We start from the raw sequence: 5,254 nt of genomic DNA, 5'->3' as shown, positions 1-5,254 counted from the left end.
ACTGGTTCTAAAAGGGTATTTAAATTTAACAAGCGCTCCCTGCTGCCCAGCCCCAGCTCACCTCAGCTCTGCCTCCACCTCCTGCCATGAATGCTCCTCCTTGCTTCTCCTCCCTCCCTGCTTCCCGCAAATCAGCTGTTCGCGCGGGAAGCCTGGGAGGGCTGAGAAGCAAGCAGGCTTCCCCGGCCCAGGAAGACGACGCTGAGGTAGGAAACTAGGAGGGGCCATGTGCCCCGGCCGGTCTCCAGCCGCGGCCCGGCTCCGACCCTCCCCAGCTCCGCGTCCCCAGCCACCCGGCCCCGGCCGTGGCCCCCCCCGGCCCTGCGTCCCCCCCCGCGTGTCCCCGGCTGCTCATTCCCGGACGCGAACCTGCCCGGCCCTGCGTCCCCGACCCTCCCCGGCAACCCGGCCCCGGCAGCGCCCCTCCCGCCCCCTCCCGGCCGCGACCCTGCCCGGCCTCGCATCCCCCCCTCCCCGCATTCCCGGCCACGACCCTCCCCGGCCCCGCGTTCCCGGCCCCGGCCCTCCCCAGCCATTCGGCCGCAGCCCCACCCCGGCCTCGCGTCCCCAACCCTCCCCGGCCCCGGCCGCGGTACCCCCCCTGGCCCCGCATCCCCCCCTCCCGCGTTCCTGGCCCTCCCCGGCCACCGGCCGCGACCCTCCCCGGCCCCACGTCCTGCACCGGCCCTGGCCGCGGCACCCCCCGGCCACCCAGCCCCGACCCTCCCTGGCCACCCGGCCACGGCCCCCCGCCTGCCCGGCCGCGACCCTCCCCAGCCCCGCTTCCCTGCCCCCCGTGTTCCCGGCCGCGACCCGGCCCAGCCCCGCGTTCCCGACCCTCCCCGGCCCCAGCCGTGGCCCCCCCCCCAGCCCCGCATTCCCGCCCGCGACCCTCCCTGGCCCCGCGTTCCCGACCCTCCCCGGCCACCCGGCCCCGGACCCGCGTCCCTGACCCTCCCCGGCCCTGTGTCCCCAACCTCCCCCCCCCGGCCCTGCCGTGCCCCCACCTACCCGGATGCCCGGCTCTGGACACAGCCCCCCAGCTCCGGCCCGGCCTGGCCCCATGGCTCCAGCCGCCCCTGCTGTTTTGCCAGCCTGCGCGGTAAGGGGACAGGGAGGGGGTGTTGGAAAGAGGGTAGGGGAGTTTGGGGGTGGGGGGTCAGAGGGCAGGGAACAGGAGGATTGAATAGGGGCAAGGGTCGTGGTGGGGCAGTCATAAAGGATCAGAGATTGGATGGGGCGGTGGGAGGCAGTCAGGGGCAAGGATTCCAGGGGCTGTCAGGGGACAGAGAGAAGGGGTGGTTAGATGGGGCAGGGGTCCTGGGGGGCCATCAGGAATGAGAGGAGGGGTTGGATGGGGCGGCGGAGGGTACTCAGGGTACAGGGAAGGGGGGTGGATGGGGCAGGGGTCCCTGGGGTGGGGGTGGGGGATCAAGGAACACAGGGGGTTGGTTGGGGCAGGAGTCCGGGGGGGGCATGATCCCTCCTGGGGTGAGGAGGGAACCAGTTGTTATGATTTTGGCAGCTCATCACTGGCTACCCACAGTGCACTGCTCTCTGTGGCAATCCAAGAGATGCTAGCATGGATGTGCTCTGGTGACACAGGGTGGACATGCAACAGCTGTTCAATTAAAACACTGTAACTAAAGCCAGGTTACTCTTTCAGGTAGACACAGCTTATGAGGGAGACAAGACCAAGCTCCCTTGAAAGTAAAGAACCATGAGTTCCTCTGTAGTAAGCAGGATTTGAACCTGCACTGGGAGACACCCCCCGCAAAAGATTTTTAGTCCAGCACCTTAACCACTCAGCCACAACTACTTGTTGGAGCTGTGATTCTCACTACACTCTAGTTCTGTTCTCACTGAGTGATCAATTCCAGTTGTTTCCTCAAACCAGCTTCCACAACACACACACTGCTGTGCCCTTGTGTAAGTGTGTCCATGGCTGAACAGCAAGAATTCCTGGTCCTTTCCCTTCTGGCTGGAGCACGAGGCGAGTGCATTTGTGGCTAATGACGTTGCTGTAGATTGTTGTCCATTTCCTGCCTTGATCATTCAGACAGTCCCTTTCCTATCACATCCCCAGTACATCAGTGATTGCGATAGCAGGGGGCAGGTTTTCTCTGGGGCACTGATCTTGGCCAGGGGGTTGGTGGCTCCTTTCTTTCCTCACCCTGGAGTAAACTCAGCTTTTTATTCCATCCTTGATGTTTCAAGGAATAACAACAGATGACCAAAGAAAGAGGTGGGCAGGGTGGGTCTCAGGGAAGGGGCAGAGAGGTCGGGGCAGTTGGCAGGTCAGGTCAGGGGAGGGCTCAGAGAGGTGTGGGTGGTGAGCAGGGCTGGTCTCAGGGGAGGGGGCAGAGAGGTGTGGGTGATGGGAAGAGGGTGTCAGGGGAGGGGGCAGAGAGGGGTGGGCCATGTGCAGGTCTCAGGGGAGGGGGCAGAGAGGTGGGGGCGATGGGCAGGGAGTCTCAGGGGAGGGCTCAGAGAGGGGTGGGTGATGGGAAGGGGGTGTCAGGGGAGGGGGCAGAGAGGTGTGGGTGGTGAGCAGGGCTGGTCTCAGGGGAGGGGGCAGAGAGGGGTGGGCAGCAGGCAGGCCTTGGGGTAGGGGGTGGAGAGGCGTGAGGAGGCCTTGCGGGAGGAGAGGAGCGAGCAACCAGCAGGCCTCAGCCAAAGAGCAGGGGTGGGAAGTGGCCAGATGGGAGTGAGGGTGGAGCACAGGGGGGGCCTCTGAGGGAGGAGAACGAGGGAAGGGGGTGGAGGGGGGGGGACAGCACCACGGTCTGGGCAGGGGCCACCCACAGGATTCAGGGGGCCTGGGGCAAAACAATTTCGGGTGCTTCTTCCATAAAAAAAAATTTGCAATACAATAGAATCCTGTATTCTCCTGGGGGCCCTGCAGGGCCTGGGGCAAATTGCCCCACCTGCTCCCCCTCTGGGCGGCCCTGCCCTCAGCCTCTCCTCGTAAGTCCCCTGCCCCCTAATCATTTTTGTTGCCCTCCCCTAGACTCTCTCCGATTTGTTTCTGTAGTGGTGGGCGGGGGGAAAACTGGATGCAGTGCTCCAGATGTGGCCTCACCAGTGCTGACTAGAGGGGAATAATCACTTCCCTCAATCTGCTGGCAACGCTCCTACTAATCCAGCCCAATATGACCAGTTACCCATATTGAATGCAGACACAGCAATATCTGATACATTGGTTGCTGTCCAGTCAGGAGGTTATTTCCCACCTATTCATAAATAATGAAGCTGCTCTAAGCGGAGGGGAGAGAGCTGTCCTGTCCGTGCAGTTAACCCATCTCCCCGAGAGGTGGTAGCTATGTCACTGGGGGAAGCTATGTTGGTGGGTGTGCAAGCTGTGGTGTCTACATGTGTATATAAAGTTTAATCAAACCCCATTTTTAAAACCCCTGTGGCCTGGGAATAGAAAAGCAGCTCTCTGAGGCAGAGCCCGTCCTTCAAAATCCTTAAGATCACTGACTTGCCAATGCAAATGTCATGGGGGTATAACTCAGTGGTAGAGTGTTTGATTGCAGATCAAGTGGTCCTTAGTTCAAATCCAAGTGCCCCCTCACAAACTTGTTCCTTTAGTAAAAATAATTCTATTTTCAGGAGCTCCACTAAATAGGGATCCTTGAAATGAATGGACCCACTCAATGTTTTCCTGTGCAAATGCATAAAAACCTAGCAAACATGTCCCCCAGCTGAAATCAGTTCCGATCCTCTAAGTGTCTAGGTTTCTTTTCATCAATTAAACAAAGGCACATGAAGACACATTTGCAGGTCCTTGGCCTCCATGGGCTACAATGTGCAGAAGAACAAGAACCACATCCACTTGGGAGGCATGGACTAGTCTGTATTACATTTGGTAAGTAAGTTGCCATTGGGACAGAAAACTCTACTGGAGGTGGACAGGAGCCTGTTACAAAACTAAAATAACCAAGATTTACCAAACTCCCTGTTACACATTCAAGCCTCTCTTTGTGCACACGGCCTCAATTGGGGCTCTAATAAATGGCAACCTTCCTTTAACACAGATCGTTGTTCCTTGTGACTTTCAGATGCATTCAAATGGCAGCTGTTTAGAGGTCATGTACTGCTAGTTCATGAGCAGCAGCAGAGTCTCTGTACGTTTACCAACCATAGAGCTGGGTGTGTCTGCATCCAAGTAACTGCAGAGTCAGTGTAGTCCCAGCCACTTAATTGCACAGTTTCCCTTTCTGGTCTCATTGATCATTTGGGTAGAATCAGCAACGGTTTGGTGGGTTTTGTTTTTTTTCCCCTTCGTTTTCTCCTAAGGAATGTGTGATCTTGAGCATGTTAGTTTAAGTTCCCTGTGGGTCAGGAAAATTCCATCTCCTTGAAATAGCTGGGGAAGTGACCTGTTTGTATAACCTAGAATAAAGGAGCTTTTGTAAAGCAGTTTCATCTTTAAATATACTGGGATAAAAATAGTAAATTCCACAGCCAGACACCAGGCCAGGATCAATGGATGGGGCCAGGATCAATTAACTACAGAAGAAACAAACTCTTGGGAAGTAGATGTAATTTGTCCCCAAACCTGTCCTTGTTCTCATATGCTATCAGGGATTCTCTTCTAGAGGGCAGAGTTAAGGTTATCTGGGCATGTATCCTCACTCTGTATTCCGTGTTTTTCCGGAGTTTGAGTTTTACTGAACTCGATGTTCTGGAAGGAAAGAGATATTCACAGTCAAAGTTAACTCTCTGTTAACAAAGGTTTTGTTAGTGGCAAATAATGAGACTAATCCCTCACTGCGGTAATTCCACTGATTTCAGTGTGCTCTTTCCTCATTTCTAGTTCCAAAAAAGTAAGCAAATTAAAACAATATTGAGAACTAAAATACTGTGAGAAAGTGGAAATTTTAGAAGCTCAAATAATTCAGTTACTTCTGTTTCTTGTGCGTGTGTAAATGGCACAACATGTTAATTTATAACCACATCTTTCTTAACTTCTTTAAATATTCTGTAGTACATTGACTATATCAAGTGGGTTGTTCAATGCAGTGAGGTTTTCATCCCAAAACATATTTTTCATGTTATGTAAACCAACACAACTCATTGAACACAAAATTGTGTATTTCATGCTGTGAACTGTGTCAGTAGCTCAAATTAATAGGTTTGTTTTTTTTTCTCTCCCATGAAAAAAGGAAGAAACTGTTAAACACCCATGGGAGAGAGGGGGTGTCTGAGAGCAGGGGTAGATATGGAGATATTTATGAAAGGGGGAGAA

General features: G+C 55.2%; 1 non-coding gene across 1 annotated transcript; it reads left to right on the top strand.

The window, feature by feature from the left end:
- The first annotated feature begins 3,503 nt into the window (after window positions 1-3,503).
- On the top strand, window positions 3,504-3,575 carry TRNAC-GCA. Its single transcript has one exon. It is a non-coding gene; the product is annotated as a tRNA-Cys (tRNA).
- The last annotated feature ends 1,679 nt before the right edge of the window (window positions 3,576-5,254 follow it).

Source organism: Mauremys mutica, unplaced genomic scaffold (assembly GCF_020497125.1).
Source record: "Mauremys mutica isolate MM-2020 ecotype Southern unplaced genomic scaffold, ASM2049712v1 Super-Scaffold_100248, whole genome shotgun sequence".
NCBI lineage: Eukaryota > Metazoa > Chordata > Testudines > Geoemydidae > Mauremys > Mauremys mutica.
The sequence above is the reverse complement of the archived record's forward strand: the minus strand, read 5'-3'. Positions and strand labels throughout refer to the sequence as shown.